At 46.3% G+C, this 20,451-nt stretch overlaps 1 long non-coding RNA gene across 1 annotated transcript; it reads left to right on the top strand.

Annotated features, from left to right (window-relative positions):
* Nucleotides 1-2,920: 2,920 nt before the first annotated feature.
* Nucleotides 2,921-18,590, top strand: LOC311530326. The gene is made up of 3 exons (XR_014713960.1): nt 2,921-3,005; nt 16,182-16,246; nt 18,326-18,590. It is a non-coding gene; the product is annotated as an uncharacterized lncRNA (long non-coding RNA).
* Nucleotides 18,591-20,451: the final 1,861 nt, after the last annotated feature.

Raw genomic sequence — 20,451 nt, 5'->3', positions numbered from 1 at the left:
ACGCCTAATGCAAGTGCAGTTGTTCGCTTGGGAGGTGATTGCCGATGTTTTTTTTTAATTTGAAAAGCAAAGTTTTGTACTTAGCAAAGCAATTGTTCACTTTCCAAGCCAGCTATTCCTTGGGCTGAAGTTCTCAAACAAAGTCTGGGTCTTTACTTAATTACCCAAAGAGGGGGAGGGGTGTCTACATAAGAGAATACATGTACTTTTTATAGGATGCCATAAATCAAGTAAGACTGAACAGATGCATGGATACAAACTGACATATTATAGAAAGCTGGATAGATTAAATTATATCATACACATATTCCCCTTAAATTATACTGTTTGCAGGAGGAAGACAGCAGCCACTAAAAGCCAAGTAATAAAGTCTATCAATTTAAAAACTGCAAGCCAAAAAAGAGTTATTTCAGTGCAAAGCTACATTATGTGTCAAAACTACACAGTCCAAATTCTCCCCTAAAAACAAGATCTAGAGTGAAATCGCAACTGATTCGCTTCGTGGGGTCTGAAACCCAGCGTTAGCCACAAGACTAGAGATTTAGTGCTTGTAACCCTAAAGGAGAAAAAAAAACCCTACAGGGGTCGTTATTATTATTGTTATTTTATTTTCTTATCTAATGTATAATAATAGGCTCAAACTCCAAACACGAACTCTCAGGCTGTCAGGAAATACGTTCTGAGCTGACATAAGAGTATTGTTAGACTGCAGGATGGTCTCCCGAAGGAGTGAGGGAAACCCACTTTCTCGGGACATTTCCCGTGTAGACCGGACACTGCGCTCACAGTCCCGAGCGTGCGGCATGGAACACTTTGCTGTATGTGGCATTTCACACTCGTGAAAGGTCCCAGATTGGGAGCTGGGGAAACAGCCCGGCTTCTTGGCCCTCTCTGCGGTGCGGTTACGGCAGCTACGCCAACGTGTGCATCGCTATAGACACAAAGTGAACGCTGCAGGAAGAAGTGCTCGGTGGCTTAGGGGGTTGGATGCGGCTTAGGAAGCGTCGTACCGCTAGGTCGCTGGTTCAAATCTGGCCGACCTTGGGCGGTGTTACTCGGGGTGCTCAGATTTAAATGCAAGCCCATGCAAAGGGAGGCGATGTCTGGGTAAAGACCTGCACCCCTAAATGGGGAGAGAGAGAGGTGTGATATTCCGCAGCCACGACGGGGCTCTCTAGGTTCCCCTCCCTCGTTTTATTCAGATGAGGCGGGGGTTGGGTTCTCTGTCTCTACGGCCTGTTGCCTGTCTGAAAGCTCGTCCTAGAATGAGGCCTAAATTGCACGGTGCATTACATGAGTCGTGGAAGTTTGTCTCTGGCTTGGCAACTGCTTATTTGGGAAGGTGCAGCCATAACATGCCACCTTGAAATCCCCTCTCCGGATGGGGGCGATGGATGCATGGGAAGCTTGGTTTGCATGGTTGCAACCACTTCTCCTGGAAGGAGCAGGGGGCTACTTAGCTGCAGGCGTCCTCTTTTCTCCTTGGTGAGGGTTGCAGACGGGAGATAGGGAAAGGTGGATTCGCCCTCTACACACATTCTCATAGGGAAGGATTTCATTTCCCTTGAAAGTTTGCTCACGGTCGCTTTGCAACTTCTGGCGGGTTTTTCAGAGTCTGGGAGAGGCAAATTGAATCACAGCAGGGAGACTTGGTTTGATGAATTCCAAGGTGCATTGAGGCCTGGACTGCTCCTCGCAGCTTTGTAGCTACTAGTGATTTTGGGGGTCCATTGGAAGGATTTTGAGGTGCATGGGATGGCAGTCTCGGGAGGACGCGCGCCGTTTGCGCACGGGAGACCTGAAAGTTCATCTGTAGCCGCTTTGCAGCTGCTGGCTTTTGCTTTAGTTATACTGGGGGGAAGGTGTAGGGGAGAAAGGGGGGGGGCGCGGTGTATTGCGACCCTCCCTCACACACTGCACGCGTGAGTCCCGGAATATCTTCCTTGCCTGCTCTGGAGCTGCTGGCGCTTAGGGGAACTGCATGGAAGGAGCGGAGGGGTGCAGCGTTGCATTACAATCCACCCGTCCGCTCCCCTCAGGCAGGCTGTTTTACATGCATAAGGCCGGAAAGTTTATCCGTGGCTGCTTTGGAGCTGCGGGGGGTCGGCAGCTGGCTGGAGGGGGAGGGTGCGCTGTGCCCCGCGCGGGCAGCGGCGGAGAGGCCGTTGGGCCACGCGGATGGAACGCAGCCAGGGCACACAGGCCGTTGGGCCACGCGGATGGAACGCGGCCCGGGCGAACGGAACGTTGGCCCCGGGCGGATGGAACGCAGGCCCGGGATCGTTGGCGGCTGCCTTCCACTGGCTGCTTTCGCCTGCTGCTAGCCCGTCAGGCGCGGTGGCCAAGTGGTAAGGCGTCGGTCTCGTAAACCGAAGATCGCGGGTTCGAACCCCGTCCGTGCCTGAAAGGAAAACGTAGCGCCCGGACTGCTTGGGAGGAAGGGGGAGCCTGGCTCCGCCTCGTGCAGCCTCTTTTTATTTTTCAGCCTCTGCTCCGTTTATTGAGAGACACAAAGAGGGGGCCCGGGCTGCAGCGCCGAGGGGACCGTGTAACCTCCCCCTGCTCCTCCCCGGGGAGGTGCTACTGCATGCAGCGGGCTCTTCTGGCGCCGCCGCGCCACGGAGCGTGCACCGGTCCGCACACTGGCCCCCCCCCCGGGCTGCGGGGCCGGGCGCGCGCCCACCGCCGGCGGAGCGCTGCAAGGGGGTGGGATTGCGTGCGCTCTGCAGACCCCTCCGAGCAGCGATCTATGGCCCTAGGCTGCCGAGACTGTACCGGGAGGACTGCAGTCGGGCAGCGTCTTTTCCTGCATTGCATTGCATTGCAATGCAAAGGGGGGGGGGAAATTGCAGCAGAAGAGCCCGTTTTCCAGCGTTGCAAAGGGGGAGGGATGCACGGGGTGGGGGCTGTTTTCATGCATTGCTCGTGTGTGGCGTGCTTGAGAGAGTCCGCGAGAAAGAAAAGGGGACTGGCCGCTGGGGAGCGGGTTTTCCTGCATTGCACAGGTCTGTGTGTGACGGGGGTGGAAGGACAGTTGTCTTTGCACTGGGAATGCAGCTGGGCTCCTTGATTTGTCATGCATTGTGCCGGGTTACAGCTGGGCAGCCCCAGTTTCATTGCATGCGGAAATTGCAGATGGCCAGTTTTCTGCTTTGCTTTGGGGGGTAGGGTTGCCAATTTTGGTTGGATGTATTCCTGGAGGTTTCAGCAGACGACATACTCTTTTAATTAAAAATTAATAATTAATTCCTGGGGAGTCCAGGACAATCCTGAAGGGTTGGCAACCCTACTTTGGGGGAAGCGGGTTGGTGCTGAAATTGGAGAACCTATTGGCCTGGGCTTGGTCAGGATATTGATTAAGCCCTTAGAACACTTGAGTGCTAAACAAATAATAACTGTATGTGTTTAATACAGCTTGCTGTGCCCACTCCAGTCTTGTTAGTTAATAATCTTTCTAATTGACCAAAAACGTAGTTACATGCATGTGGTAGGATTGCCAGGTGTCCAGTGTTCAACTGGAACACCCGGTTGAAAAGGGATCCTGGCAGCTCTGGTCAGCACTGCTGACCGAGCCGTTAAAAGTCCAGTTGGCGTGAGGCTGGCAGGCTCTCTACCTGGCTCCACGTGGCTCCCCAGAAGCGGTGACATGTCCCTGCGGCCCCTTGGCGGAGGGATGGCCAGGGGGGCTCCGCGCACTGCCCCCACCCCAAGTGCCGGCTCCGCAGCTCCCATTGGCCGTGGAGCTGTGGGCGGAGGCAGCGCGCAGAGCCGCCTGGCCACGCCTCTGCCTGGAAGCTGAGGGACAAGCTGGCCGCTTCTGGAAGCCGCCTGAGGTAAGCGCCGCCCACACCTCCTCCCCCACCCCAATCCCCTGCCCCAGTCTGGAACCCCCTCCCGCACTCTCGGCCTAGTCCAGAGCCCTCTCCTTCACACCAAACCCCACATCCCCGGCCCCACCCCAGAGCCTGCACCCCCAGCCAGAGCCCTCACCCCATCCCGCACCCTGCTGCCCTCCCCGAACTGCCTGCTCCAGCCCTGAACCTCACCCAAATTCCCTCCTGGAGCCTGCACCCCCTTCCGCACCCCAAACCCCATATCCCCAACCCCACCCCAGAGCCTGCACCCCCAGCCAGAGCCCTCACCTTCTCCCGCACCCCAACCTCCTGCCTGAGCCCCCTCCCACAGCCAAAATCCCTCCTGGAGCCTGCCCCCCCCAGCACTCCAAACCCTTCGGCCCCAGCCTAGAGCCCCCTACTGCACCCCAAACCCCTCATCCCCGGCCCCACCCCAGAGCCCACACCCCCAGCCGGAGCCCTCACCTCCCCCCCACCCCAGCCTGGAGCCCCCTCCCACACCCTGAACCCCTCATTTCTGGCCCCACCCTGGAGCCCACACCCCCAGCTGGAGTTCTCACTCCCTCACACCCCAACCCCTTGCGCCAGCCCATTGAAAATGAGCGATTGGGTGAGGGTGGGGGAAAGCAAATGACAGAGGGAGTGAGGGAGGGAGTGAGCGGGGGCAGGGCCTCGGGGAAGTGGCGGGGCAGGAGGCGGGGCAAGCGTGTTTAGTTTTGTGTGATTAGAACGTTGGCAACCCTAGCATGCGGTTATTTAACACTGGGCATGTATAGACAGTCTGGGATTTTCACTGTAGCTTCTGGGAGTTAGGTGTCCAATTCTCAGGCTCCGTTGCTCTCAGCCCAAATTACCACTGAAGATGCAGCAGGAAAATGGTGACTCCTTTCTATTAAAGGGGGCGATCCCTTTGTGCCATCCAGGCCTGAGTGAGTGGCAGCTGGAGAGCCCCACATCAGGCCCTTAACCGAGGACACCAATCCAGGATGAATAAAGAGATAAGAGACACCGATAGCACACTCCTTATGGCTAATGAACAACTGTGACCCAAAAGCACCTCCCATGTCTTTATCTGTGTTAATAACTTAAGCTGTAAAAGAACCGATGTAGAATAGAATAGAGCTGGTAGCTCACTCACTGGTGATTTTTCCATAGGATCTATGTGAGTGTGTGTCCTAATGTATGCTAGAGATTGGTCTGAATTAAAACCCTGGATCTAAGACACCCCCAATGCTGGAAGTTCAGTTCCTCATCCAAACTAAAGCTCAGGCCCCTCCCTGCCACACAGCAATATGTTGTGATGGGCAGAGTAGGGAAAGGAAACCTTGATGCCACATATTGCAATGATTCTTGTCTTACTGTTGGAGAAGAGGACAGAGGCAATGTGTTTTTGCTTAATAATTGTGAGTGTAAATAGTTCAATAAAGGAACATTTGGTGCTGCATGGCGGGTGGAGGATTGCTTGGTAAGCATGAAGCACTGAATTCTGCTTGCTTTCACCCTTGGTTGGTTGCGACGCATAACTCCTGTAAATGGTATTGGGAGGCCAAATTGTGGTGTAAATTTGGGGAAGCATAGAGTTCCCTGGAGTTGCCCCTGCTTACATCAGTGCTGAATGTGGCCCCGGGACTCTTTGCATCTACATTTATGCAAGGGGAGTTATACCAGATTTGTGTAATGTACATATCTGCGACTCAGAATTCTAAAGTAGGGGGTCTGAGATGGATGAAGCTGAGAGTCACTGCTTTCAGACATTGTTGCCCAGTGGTTAGAGTAGAGCAGTGAGGTTCAGTCCTCAAAGGTATTTAGGCTCCTAACTTCCATTTATATCTATGGAAATTATGCAGACTAAATACCTTTGCGGATCTGGGCCTGGGAGTCTCTGGTCCTGATTCTGCCACTGCCTTACTTGATTGCAAAGTACAAATGGTTAGATACTTCAGAAGACCGAAGACCTGAGCCACCTCTTTTAAAGAGAAGGCCACTTATTCTGGTGCCTTGGTGAAAGCTGAGCTCTTGGAAAATCTGTCCCTAATTGTTTTGTGCTTCACATTTACTCACACGCTAAATGGATATTATGCCGTTTATCTACCCCACATATGTGTTGGAAGAATTCATGTGTTTAAAAAGCACTTTAGACTCTTAGGATAAAGGGTATTACGGAAGGACACCATATTATCAAACCAGAGAAAGTGTCATTTAGATCGCACTGTAAAAGGCAAAGGATGCAATTCCTGTACATTGGATTAGTCAGCTCTTGCACAAAAGTGTGATGTGACCATAAGACTGAGAGCTAGGCATTTTCAGTTCTAATTCCATCTCTGAGGCTGACTTTCTCTGTGGCCTAATAAGCCAATTACTTGCTGCTTAATTTCACCAGCTGTAAAATGGGGATAATACATTCTAACTCATAGCTGCAGAGCAGGGAAAATGTAATGGAACGTTTGCCCAGCATCTGGAAGATGAAAACACTCAGCACATAGGCAGGGTTTATGATTATTGCATTAATCTGGTCCAGCTTCATCAGTGTTTGTTCAGACTCAGCTGGCCAGAGACTGCCTGGCATTTACTGGTTTCTTCGTAGCTCGCCTGTAGGGTGAAAATCTTGGGCTCTGATCCGGCAAACAGACCATACAGATGGACCCTTGGGCTGTATTCAATGCATTTCTAATATGCAGTCCTGCATCTGGGACTAGATAAAATTTAAAACCTACAAATTTGGTTAAGAGATTAGAGAAACAGACGTTTCTTCCAAAGATTATGTCACAAGGGGTTCCCTGTTAATGGAGGGAGGGATGCTATATTTCTTGAGGGTATGTATTGGAAACTACACCAACTGGAGTCAGGTTTCAGAGTAGCAGCCGTGTTAGTCTGCAAGTTTTTAGCCCCTGTAGAACAAATGATTACTAATAATATTTGTGCTTATCTACCAGCTAGCACAGTGAGGCTCTGACCTGATTAGTCCTTAAGCTCTACTACAATACGATGCAAACACACAATGCTCTTTGTACCATCTCCCCTGCTCTGATTAACCCCAGGCCAGTCCTCCAGGGTTCTTATCCCAGTCCTATCCCTACAGAGCCGAAGTACATTCCTGGCACCACCCTTTACACAGAGCTCTCTTGCCCCTTTCTTCTACGAAACCTGAACCAAAGCAATTGTGAGCCTCTTAGTGCAGGGACCATCTTGTAGTTATGTCTTTGTACAGCACCTCACACAGTGGAGTGCTGATCCATGAGGGGGCCCTTTGACACTATTACAATACAAATAATAAACAATACCATTGCTTAATAAGTCAGAGAACCTAAGCAGATTTGGTGAGAGACAAACAAATGAGCAGCTGCACTGAATTATGATGCAAGAGACTTTTAAAAATGCCTGTTAAGGGCCTAATTCTGCCATCTTTAGTACTTATATACTCACCCATATTGAACACAGTGGGACTCTGTGCTTGGAAAAGTGCCACTCAGCATGAGTAAGGGGGGGGCAGGATCGGGCCCTATGTGTTACACTATTTTATTCTCTAAGAAAACCACTCAGAAATGATTGATGGTGAATCTGATTTTTCTCCCCTACTGGGCAGTTAAGACAGACTGTGGAGAGCCTTTGTCCCTGGCATTTTGCTACTGTTGGGACTGTCAGGGTATCAAAAGGGTAGATGTGTTCATTATGCATCCTGCTGACCTTTGAACAGACAGACTCTGCAAAAGGAAATGCTTGTACTCCTCATAGCATTGGAGCTGCGCCAGGCCTGAGCCCTGGTACCGCACCTCTCGTGTTGGGAGATCAGATGCAATGAAAGAGCCCTGCTGTGTTGCATGTTACTATCAGACTGAATGAAAGTGCTCACCTCCCCGCTAGCTCCGGCATGTGATTTCCAGACCCACTCTATAGGGCAGCACAGTGTTCATGGGGGTTGAATGTGAGGAGCTTCCTTATCAGCCGCTGTTGCAAACCTAAGGATGGGTGAACAACATGCCTGGTAATACTGTGTGTTTACAGCATGGTAGAATGGACACAAACGTGGTCTGTGTGGTGACTAGGGACAGCGAGGAAGACTGAAAACCAGCACTCCCAGTGTCATGTGCTGGGCAAAATGAAACCTCAAGCAAATTCTGAACAAAATCATTTTAATCCTATCAATGGCTCTGCTTTAAACATGGTGCAGGCACGTTTTTGCAGTTGAGCACTCAGACTGAAAATCTGTTGCACCTGAAAGGATTTGATTGACACTATGCTCAAGCTTGTTATTGGGAATGAAGTGTTGTCTAATGGTTAACACAGGGGTTTTGGAATCAGGACTCTTGGAGTGAGATTCTGTGCTGGGCCTCCAAGGAGATGTATCACTGAGAGCCCCACCTGGGGGGAGGTGGGGGCAAAGATGAGTTTAAGGTATTTGAACATACCCTTCCATCAGGAGTAGCAGGTGCTCAGCGCCTGGGAATCTGGCCCATACAACGTCACCATTATCCATCTGGGATACTGTGTCACCATTACCCATAGTGAATCTATTAGCAGAATTGTATAAACATGTGTGTCCAAAGTTATAGAGGTCTAGAGTAACAACAAGAGTTAAAAATCGTGGCCAGGTCCTCAACTGATGTAAATTAATATCGTCCCATTTAAGTCAAGTGATTTACACCAGCTGAGGGCCTGGCTCCACATTTAAAGAAAAAAGTTATTTCTTTTACTAATAATATTTCAGATAAACATAGCTGAAGGATTGGGAAAGCTCACTTCCTTTTCAATCATGGGTGCTGCTTCCTTACATTATTACTCTATTATACTCCCTTTGGAGAATGATGCTGCATAGGTCACTTTCACTTTTGTTTCTAGGCAGTTTCATTTTCTGGTTCTGGTGTACGACCACCTTGTTTTTGTGTTTGAATTCACAGCACTGCGGGGATATGTTCACACGCCCTTCTGTCCTCCCCCAATCTCGCCTCTCCCACCATCTTTCGCCCTACTCCAAAATTCACTGAATTTAAAAAAAAATGAAATTTCCATCTGTTAGATTTTAAAGTCTGATTTTTGTTTAGCAAACTAAATCTGAGGAATTAACTAATTTTTAATGCCCCTTTAAATAATCAAGAGAGTCATGCTTTGATCCTATCAGCTGGAAGGCTAGGGGTGCAAGATTTTCAAAAGTATCTGATGATTTTTTGAGTGCCCAACCTGAGTTGCCTGAAAGGGACCTGACGTTCAGAAAGTGCTGAGCACCCTCCAAAAATATGGTCCCTTTACGGTGTCTCGGTTGAGCACCCAAAAATGGAGACACTCAAAATCACTGGTCTCTTGAAATCTTGGCCATGTGTTAGTACAGTGTTTCTCATCCCACACAGATTGGCGGCTTTTATTCAGTCAAAAATTTTCACAACCCCTTTACATTTGTTATAAAAGTAAGCGTAGAAAATGTATTGATTAAAAAAAACCATAGGTTTGTGTAACTGATTTGTGTAAGTGTCAGGTTTCAGAGTAGCAGCTGTGTTAGTCTGTATCCGCAAAAAGAACAGGAGGACTTGTGGCACCTTAGAGACTAACAAATTTATTTGAGCATAAGCTTTCGTGAGCTGCAGCTCACTTCATCAGATGCATTCAGTGTAAGTGTGTTTCAAGAGGGTGGCAGAAAATACTTCACCTTGAAGGGCAAAGGTGTGCAGAGATTTGGGAAGCAAGGTTTCTTTTGCTTAGATTGTAAAAAAAATTCTCAGCGCCCCCATTACCTCCTTCATGACCCCCCCTTCCCCCCCCCGGGGTTGCGACCCACCAGTTGAGAAGCCCTGTGTTAGCATGGGAGTAGCTATGCAAATCTGATTATGTAATATTCATGTGGAGTGACTCTACCAGAACCTATGTTAAGCTTTTGTGCCTGGCTAGTGTGAACATGATGTTTCCAAAAGCCTGATCAGAATTGCTGGTGCAGTTAATAAAAGCAGGGGACTCTTTTTCCAGCCATTTTGTCTCCTGCCTACTCCCTGCACCGGTGCTTAATTTGTCATGAAAGAGGTGTCAGGGCTCAAGCAATGTTTTTACTTACATAACTGACCCGGCAAGCCCAGAGGTGCCAGGGCTATGAACTGCCAAGCCTAGAGGTGCCGGAGCTCAGCCCTGGCAAGCCCTGGCACAAAATTATGCACTGCCCTGCACATAACACCAGCTGTCTTTGTTAGAGAAAATCTTGAACTCATTAACTGAAGAAAAATATAAATGCATGTGTCTGATCCTGCAAACACCTATGGATGCCAGTACTCCTGGCTTGAGCAGTCCTGCAGGAGCCAATAGGACTGCTCATATGAGTAAGAGCTAATGGGGGAGAAGGGGAGGGACTAAGGATCATGGGGCTTCTGAGTCCAAACCTACCTTTATAAACAATAAATGGCTGACGTGACGTGCAGGTAGCACAGAATAAAAAAATTGTGATAATATTTCATGTAGCTTAAGCCATTCCGTGAATGATTTATTCTATAATGTGGAGAGGCTGGTTTATGAGAAAACCAGACCGCTGCTGTGGCTCCCCTTCCCCCTAAAAAGCAGCTGTCCTAAATGAAGCTAGGGAACAGTATTTGCAGTGTTGTTGGAATCATAAATATACAGCCGAGCAAACTAACACAAGAATAAGTAAACGCCAAACTGTGAAGTCATCACATGGTTACAGCAATGTGATTCTCATTTCCATTATGATTTAGAATTTAATAGACCAACTGAAGTTTGATCAAGAGGCATTTCTTGTGTCAAAATGAAAAATTACAGATCAAAAGGGTGACTTTGCAGACAAACATATCGATCTACAGCCCGGGTGACACAGACTTCCTGGAAGAGAGCCCAGAACTAAGCATGTCTGTGTTTTAAAGTCAAATGGCTGTAGCCTTTTACCACTGATGAATAAAAAATGTTTTTGTCTGCATGCTGAAGGCCTGAGCAGAAACAAAAATGACTTGATTTGTTCTGCTGGAGGCACAAGTATGTGTTTGGGAATAATATTCCTTAGAAGTTGGGGGTTTATTTAAAAAAATTTTTTAAAGGTGTTTGAAGAAGTCAGAATTCAGGTTAAAGACTTTTTGCCGAAAAAAAATATTCTGGGGGAAAATAGCTGCTTTTTCATTGAATGAGTCTAAGAGACAGCCCTAGGAGAAACCCACGGTGCTGCAGGAAGTAATGATGATAATTCGGCTCTTGGGGGACAGTCTTTTTGTCTAGGGTGTATGAAGTACTTAGCAGAATGAGGCCCCAATTCTTATTGGATTATCATTTTAATAGACATTAATAGATGGCACTCTTGCCTCTCAGTCAGCACTGAGCCAGTGGCCCAGCATTCTATTAGGCGCAGTGTGATGCTGAAGGCAGTCTTAGATAAGATGCAAAAATGAGGTCCCAGTCACATCTGTGAGGGAGGCAATGTGGGCTAATGGATAGAGCACTTCCTGGAGACTCAGGAGACCTGTGTTCTGTTCCTGGCTCTGCCACTGCTGTGATGTGTGACCTTGGGCAAGTCACTTCACCTTCCCATGCCTCAATTTCCCCTGTAAAATGAAGATGATGATAGTGATCTCCTTTGTAAAACACTTTGAGAGCTACTAATGAAAAGTGCTAGCTAAGAGCTAGGTATTATCATGATTTTGTTTATTAAGGATCCCATAGTGATTTTGCCAGCGTGTGGGTGTCTCCTAAACAAATTCCAGTTTCATGGAGTCATAGACTATAGAGACAGAAAAGCACAACTCAGCAATGTCCATACCAGTGCAGGATTGTGATTTAGATAATTATGTTTTGCTCACCCAAATTCTCCCTGAAATACCAAAGGAATTCAATTGGTAACTGTCTGTGTAGTGTGGCTGTGTGCTGAGTTCTGGCCCAGAGGTGGCTGCTTTTCACTAACTGAGATGATCTCTCCATAGCCAGTCATTTGTAATTTGTTTTGGGATACTTCTGGAGGTAAGGCACAATGTGATTATTAGATGTTGTGTTAATGAAGCACAAACAGAGGTTTGATATGACTGTTCTAATGCAGTATAAAGGTTTCCTATTGTACTAATGCAGTGGTGCACAGTCTGGTCTCTAAATATAAAGAAGGATTTGGGGGACCCATGCACAGTAATGCCTGGGGAGAGCCATCCAGCTCAGTGCTAGGCTGGGGCTGGACAATTCCCATCCGTTCTGCTACCTCTTCTACAGTTCCTGCAGGAGCTGCGTTGCCCGGAGCAAAGGAGCTGTCCCTGCAGGGTAGATCTTGTTTCAGCACAAAGTGGGGTCGGCGCCCTGCTCTCTGTACCCCCTGAAGATCTGTGGGCGTCGGTCCACCAAATCCTCAGCCCTCCAGACCCCTCCCACCATTGGGCATGGTTCTAGGATAACCTCTCTGAGGCTCACCTTGCTGAGTTTCCCTTCCTGAGGGTTTTTCTGCAGGAGGGAACTGCTCTGGTTCAGTGACGCAGCTGGAAAGAACGATGAAATGAATAACACTCTGTCTGCTAAGAAGCAGTATTGTTTTCCTGTTACCACAATGGCAAGTGCTGGAGAGGCAAAATAAGCCTCCGATTCAGCAAGTAATCTCGCTGGCTTTTGCACCGCACGAGGCCATGGGAGCCCCTGGAATTTGACCTCCTCAGCTTTGCATAGGCTTGGACATATTTTTTTTTGTGCTGAACGGCAGCAGTTGCTGCGCTGAACTCCAGCGAGATGCCAGTTTAAGTTCCAATTGGTATGAGTGTAACAAAGCTTCAATTATGCCGAATGTTTTAGTTCCCCCTAAGGGGCTACTTAGAATCTCATCTCCTCACCAGTACGTCTGACCTCTGAAGCAACAGGCCTGCACATTTTAGGGGCTTCACTCCGTTACCGAGGGTAGGACTCAGCCAGCATTAGAATTACCGCAGAGGCTGTTAAAGCTTCCGACTCCTCTTTGTGACTATAGAATTAATGGAAAAAATCAGAGGTTCAGGGCCCAGTCCTGTAAACTTTGCACACTGGAGTAATCCTTAATCACAGGAGTAGTCCGGTCGACACCAGCAAGGGAGCACAGATTACTCCAATGAGTAAGGATTTGCAAGATGAGGACCATAGTTTTTACTTTCATGAGGTGTACATTAGGGTATAACTCCACAGAAGCCAGTGAAATTGTGTGGCTGCAAAGACAATGTAAATGAGATCAGAGTCAGGCCTGGGATGACTAACAGCTTCCAATTATTAGTCCTCATGTCTGAATGGAGAACTATTTCCTTTGCATTCAGTACAAAACAATACAACTCCCCTGAAACAACATGAAGATTATGAGATCAAAGCCAGGATTCAGAATTCCCCGTGATACACCACATCAGTGGTATAAAAAGCACATAAACTACAAAACTTTCTTGCTTTTAGAGTTTGTATTGATTTCCACCATCTAAAGGAGACTGGACCAAATCCATCCCTTTACTAACAGTGATTTCAGTACAGGGACACCAGGAGCGACTTTGGCCCAATAGTACTAATATCTTGGTTGATTTGGGGCAAGGGTATTAAATTGCTGCATCGAGCAAGTAGGATATTCCTTTTTTACAGATGGAGGGAAAAGACTGGGAGGGTCTGAACACATAGTCTGTCTCCTTACTGCCTCTGAAATGTGTGTCAGACATCTGCATGAGAAATATGATGGAGTAATATTTCCTTTATGGCTACACCCAGATTTTTTTTTTCACCAGCAATAAAGTATGATGGGTCTTTGGCCCCGATCCTGCAAATTGTTTTCGGTGGGTGAACCCTTCTGTCAGTGTGCAGCACCATAGGCAGCAACGGACGCAGGGGGTCTGACGGCATGGAATGGCCTGTGGGACTGTGGCCTTATTTGGTGCGTAAGGGCTATGGGTCCGATCCAACTCCATTGAAATCACTGGGATTCTCACCACTGATTTCAATGGAAATTGGATCGGGGCCCAAATCTCCATTTTACTGATGAGAAAATTGAGGCAGGAGGCACAGGGAATTATTGTCCTGCCAGGTTTAGAACATAGCAGTTTCTGACTCCCAGTGAGATGTGATGAGAATAAATACATGAAAGTTTATGAGGTGCTCAGGTACTATAGTAATAAAGGCCAAATAAGCATTGTACATAGATCATCCTGTGCGCACCTCTCCCCACTCAGCACACACTGAAATCTCTTGGAGCCAATGCAAGATTTCTGCTGTACAAACAAATTCTCACCTGCTACCTCTGAGCCCATTTCTTGTTAGACCCTAGTTGAGCTAAATCCCCTAATTCCTGCCCTTCATCAACCAGGGTTTAACATCATCACACTTCCAAGTTCCCAAATAGAGAACAATTGCAGCATATTTTGAGATTGAAACTTTAAAAGACTGAGGAAGGACTGAATGGACTGAAGGTCCCCCATGGAGGAAGCAGCAGCGTAAATAACGTTAGTTTAATCGGCAGGGGTTATGGAATGTAGGATTATGGTAGGATAAGGGGATTTCCCCATTGACAGCTGCTCCCACAAACATACCCATTATTTATATATGTAACTTGTTGTTCAGACAGTAAGAATTTAAACTGCCCATGACACCACTGTACTCGTGATTGCTGGTTCCACAGTTGTAACATCTGGTTACATATAGCTGTCTCCCCCAGGAATTGGCTTTAATAGATGCAACTGGAGCAGAGGTAGTTATACTAAGAAGAGGCACAGCTCTGTGTTTGAAAAGGAAACCATTATTTCTGAGGTTAATCATTGCTAGTTAATGCTTTTGTTCCCCTTCCCTTCTGGAGTAGTGGGAGCACTCAGTGATTCTGAAAATCAGGCCCAAATCATAGTCTCCGAGGCAGACTTTTGTCTATTCTACAGTGACTTTTAGTAGACTTACTCCGGATTTAGGGCCCATTCCTGCACCATTGCGGTCACTGGGAATAGAATTGAGGCCTTACATGGTGTGATTGAGGTGGGGGGATCTGGCCCTTTGAAGAAACATCTTTTCATACCACAGAATCAGAATGGATGTCCTTTGTGAAATGCACCCAGGGCTAGTAACTATGTCTGCATGCTCAACATTGTTGTCTTAAATTTGCAATAATGTACTAGTCTGACAAAAAAAGACGTGATTCTGTATCTCTGTTATGGTCTCATACTTTCATCTAAGGACCACCAAGTTCAATCACACTCACGTGAGCACAGTATCTTTGCAGGTTGGTCCACTGGTGCCAGAATTTAGTCTCTTTCAGTAACGAATTAATTCAGTTTTACCCATTTACATATATAGGCTGGAATTTGGCAAAGTGGCCCCGGGGAGTAAAACACCCTAAACCCCAGCTATCAGCCAGATGAGAAAACCTGGCTTTGTTTCTTTTGGATTATTTCTGCCACCCGAGGACCACACTCTGTGAAGTTCAGCAGAAATCAATGGGCCTACTCACACTGTCAGGTACTACTCAGTATGAGTAAGGGTAGCAGAATCAAGTCCAAAGATACAAACCCAGATGAGCAACCTGAGAGACAGTGTTGACCAGTGGATAGAGTTCTGTACTGGGACTCGGGTTCTATTCTAGTTTCTGCTGGCTAGTTGTGACCAAATCACTTCACCGGTCTGTGCCTCAGTTTCCCCATCTGTAGAATGAGGATAGTGGTACCGTCCTCCTTTGTAAAGTGCTTTGAGAGCTAGAAATGAAAGGTGCTTTATTAAAAATTATCTGATGGGATGGTACATAGTGTGCCTACAGTCAAAGATACTGGTCCTGATGTCAGTCCTTTTAGACATTAGTGTAACCCGCTCTATTGATTTCGGTGTTATTCCTGATTCACCCAGGGTCTAAGTAAGAGCAGAATGAGGCGTTCTGCATGGAAAGGTGAAATGTAACAACAGAACAAAGAAGAAGAAAGATAAAAAGGAGATACGACGCCAAGGAAAGTTAAAAACACTGTTGTCTGGATCCAAACCCTTATTACTCAGAGAATTCTCCCATTCAAGCCCATGAGTCACATTCTGACCTCTGGTGTGAATCTGGAGTAATTCAGAATGGTTGACATATCCTCTATGAAATGTAGAGGGAAGTACTAACATCTCTGGAGATACCAAAAAAGGGCTGCCACAGCTGGGTCTTGGATCTTGTAAAGAATTAGGTGTTTTTTTTTAAACTTGACTATTTTCAGTAGTGAGTTAATCCATTGTTCCCTGGTTATTGTTCCGAGCCATTGTGAGTCTAACATTATTAATATATTAGCCCTTTGGCTGCTAAACTGGTTCTAACAAACTGCTTACATTTATTTTTGGAGTTGTGAAGATGGTGATGTGTTACAACTTGATACAGTTGTGATCACATCGGAACTGAATGCAGAGTTAATCCTTTTCATAACCCCCCTACAGAATGGAGCTGCCGTCCTGCTGTCCCCGTGCACTGGATTGCCTACTCCTTGGAGCACAGCCAGCAGGTATTTATGTGGAGAAGGCCCACTCTGTGAAGATATGGTGAAGTCCAGAGCTCTGATCTTGTAAGGTGGGGAGTGCCCCCTGCTAGGTGAAGGCCTTGGCTTCAGTGTAGCTCATTCTGCTCCCACTGAAGTTTTGCCAGTGCCTTCCATGAGAGCAGGAGCAGGCTGTTTGGGAGCTGAGAGTACCTCGTAAAGGATCAGGCCCCAGCATAGGAACTTGTGCTGTGCCAAAATCCTGAATAAATGCCCCGTCCTGCTCCTATTGAAATTCATAGGAGCTTGACCTCGACTCCATTGGGAGTAAGATCAGGACCTGAATCAACATGCATGGTACTGAAAATAGCAAAGTAAACAGCTGTTTCACGGATGCTCCAGCTAAGCAATATGTGATCATGTTAATTTGGGAGAAGTATCTACCTTCCCTCTTGTGAATATGAGCGGTGGCAAATGTTCTATTCCTGGCTTGTTCTCTCTTCCTGTTTTTACATATTCTTAGCTTTGAGTTTTTAGGGCTTACCACAAGTAAGAAATGCAGCACCCTTTCTGTCTCAGCTGCTGTTAATGGAACTGGCCAAAAGGAGCAAGAAGAATATACTATAGAAAAACCCAGTATGGTAAAATAACGAATGAACAGCATATGCTACCCTGTGATCTCTGTAAACACAGTAATGATCTTATCACTTTAAATCAAATGTTACCAGTGTTATTCCTTCATGAAAAGTAATTTCTATGTCATCACTACATCACTCAGGGAGAGAGCTTTAGTCCCTTGAACAGTGTTTGCAAATCTTCTTTTCACAAGAATTGCATTATTCTGTAGTGATGATTTGATTATCTCTATGTTATCATCACACATGGCCAGCAAGTGCACCAGTTTAACACCTACCTTTCATATATGTTATCTCAATACTTTCCATACAGTTTATTCTTTAGCCTTTTAGCCCGTGATCCGTTATTTATTTTGCATACTCCCTGATTCTAAACATTCAGCAACCTTCTAACCAGGGAACATATAACTTTATTCTCCATAGATTATTATTTGGTTTTCATGTTATTTGGGAGTGGCAGCAGACCAGCAAGAGCATGGGATTAGTAACTGGGAGATCTGGGTTCTTTTCCTCACTCTGCCATTGTTGAGCAACCGTGGCAACTTCTCTGTGCCTCAGTTTCCCCTGTGAATAAAATATTTGCCTCTACAAAGCACTTTGAGGTCTTTGGAGGAAAGATCCTACATAAATGCTAAGTGCTGTTTTTATTACATATATTTTGGCAAACTGTTTACCTCGCTTTGTGGTTTGGAGATGTTTGGGCAGCTTCCACTCACCACTAAAATTTAACAAATAAATGATCACTCTCTGCATTGCCCTGGGTAATGGCCTCTATATAATTTAAAACATATTTCCCAAACTGGCACAAAATGACATTTCACAATAGCTACTTCTCCAGAAATTCTGTGAAATCTATCTATCTCATTACCATAGTCTCTGACCTCCTCCATGTTCCATTACTACAAGACACATGGATTTTCTAACCAAGAAGACTACAGCATCCAAAGTAACAAGTCACTTATATGCTGACTGGCTAAGTCATTTCTGATGTATATAGATGTACTGCCCTCCTTTCCTTTCACTTCCTGATGTATTTACAGCCTTGTCTGGGGCCCTCATCTCACCCTGTTGAGTATGAGTAATTCCCATTGTAGTCAACAGGATTTATTCATATCCTATGGGAGAAGGATTGGACCCATGTATTATAAAGACCATTAAAGATGATGACACTCATCGGATCAGATGCAAGAGCGAGTTCTAATCAGGCCCAGAGTAATCAGGCCTCAAGTCTTCAAGCATGAAACCTAAGATACAAACATCCCTTGATATATTACTCCTAATGAGATAGTGTGGGAATAATTGATTCTTCAGCTACAATGGCACTGGACAGTTGAGTACCCATCTTGTGTATGTCATCTTGCCATGCATAAATGTAAGGCAAGTTACCGTGTGGGTGTGTGTGTACACATGCATGCGCACAGAAAAAGTACTCTTCATTTGGAAGATTTTCTTTTTTTGTTTCTTTTTGCAGTACAAACATAAGGCCAGATTTTCACAGGTGTTGAGCGCCTACAGCTCCCTTTAAAAACAACAAGGAGTCCGGTGGCACCTTAAAGACGAACAGATTTATTTGAGCATAAGCTTTCATGGATAAAAACCCCACTTCTTCAGACGCAGCTCTCTTTGAATTCAAGTGGAGTTTATGGTGCTCAGGATTTCTGTAAAACAGGTCTATTATAACTGGGCATGTGAAATATTTTTGAAGTGGGATCTTGGGGCAATTAAATCATTTTCTGTTTACTTAAAATTGTTTCTTTTTAAATAAAAACTTGGATGTATTTTGCATTGGCTTTAAAGCCCCCTGAATGAGTGACTGAGTTGAAAGCACAGGTCTGTTTCTCTCTCTCAAGTTTCTTCCTGGGGCTGTACAGAACTTTTGCTCTGTCTCTAGGCCCATCCAATGCTCTGTCTCTAGGCCCTCTGCACAGCCACCATGGTCATTCCCTACACCAATGCAAGCCTGCAGTCACTGAACAAGAAATGTACAGTGAGGTAGCAGTAGATGCAACTAGAGTAGGAGAGGAATGAATCAGCAGTCCCTGGTTTTCAGTGTATGACTCTGACTGTATTGTCAGACCCAACATCCACTTGTAATTCTAACCTCATCATGATCATGAAGCAATATGACTTTATTGCAGAATTGCAGAGTCCAGAGATGGAGAAGACCTATTAGGCCATCGGGGATACTCCCCTTTGCTGTATTGCCCTAACCTGAGTGAATAACCCAATAAATAGGAAATGGGAATATACCATGTCTTCCTGAATCACACTCTCACACACACTCTCTCTGCTTCAGGACGACATGCTGGAGGCCACGACTGATGTGAGATCTAATCAGTGTTGTAGTCCCTGGAAAGCTGAAGTACCGTGAGAATATGAAATTTCACATTATCTTAGCCCCATAAATAGCTGATATTATCATAAGCTAGGTGAAAACCCCTACACAAATATTAATACAGCTACCTAAGAAAGTGCACAGGACTAACAGATATGCAGATTAAAATAAAGAGAGAGAGAAAGACAGAAAAATAGATAAGAGAAGTCTTATATGCAAGTATAAAGACAGCCACCTAGAAGTAGAACACATCCAAGGACAAGGTTCAGGTACCATACACCAATATACAGTAAAATATGAGCCTGCAGGAAGAACATCAGTTCTCAGATTCTGGCTTCACTGAAGTCAGATTGGATTGGACTGGATAAACAACAAGTACACAGCTCCAGTCTGAATGGCTTTATGTGGCCCTCATTCTATAGCACCTACACATCACAGCAGACATGGCCCATGATTTTGAGTCATGACTACTGCTTTTTGACTGCTTCACTTTGAGACCTTGGCCTTGATTTTCAGAACGGCTGAGCAACCACCCATCCCATTCATTCCATTCCACCCCACCCCCTCTGAAAATCAGGCTCATGCTCTTGCAACCCAAGCCCCTGCAAAACTGAGGTATCCCTAACATCCGTGGCCTCTTTTGAAATGTGGCTGACACTCAGGTAATCCCTCTGCCCCTTCACTGCCAGTGCTGCATGAGCTCTAGATCAGTGGCTCTCAACTTCTCCAGACTACTGTACCCCTTGCGATGAACCCGATTTGTCTTGTGTACCCCAAGTTTCACCTCACTTAAAAACTACCTGCTTACAAAAATCAGACCTAAAAATACACATGGGTCAGAGGGCCCTAGTACAGGTACTGACAAATTGCTTCCTTTCTCCTTTTTACCAGATCATTCTAAAATAAATCGATTGGAACATAAATATTGCACTTACATTTCAGGGGACAGTTTGCAGAGCAGTATCTCCTCTTTGTGTGAAATTTTAGTTTGGCCTGACTCCGCTGGTGCTTTTTCTGTAGCCTGTTGTAAAACCAGGCAAATAGCTAGAGGAGTTGATGTTCCCCCTGGAAGACCTCTGCAGTGCCCTAGGCGGAAAGCGGCCCCTCTCCACAGTATCAGCTGAGAGATCCACTAGGGGGCCTCTCGGTCCCTAGTTTAGAGAAAGGAAAATCCGATTTGGATTGCTCAACTGGAAGCGAATGGAGAGAGAGGGAAAAAGAGGAACATTACTGGAAACAAGAAGGCACAATGATTTAGGGGA

The sequence above is a fragment of the Lepidochelys olivacea genome, assembly GCF_965140295.1.
Source record: "Lepidochelys olivacea isolate rLepOli2 genome assembly, chromosome: 14".
In the NCBI taxonomy this organism is placed as follows: domain Eukaryota; kingdom Metazoa; phylum Chordata; order Testudines; family Cheloniidae; genus Lepidochelys; species Lepidochelys olivacea.
This window is presented reverse-complemented; position numbering and strand designations above follow the sequence as displayed.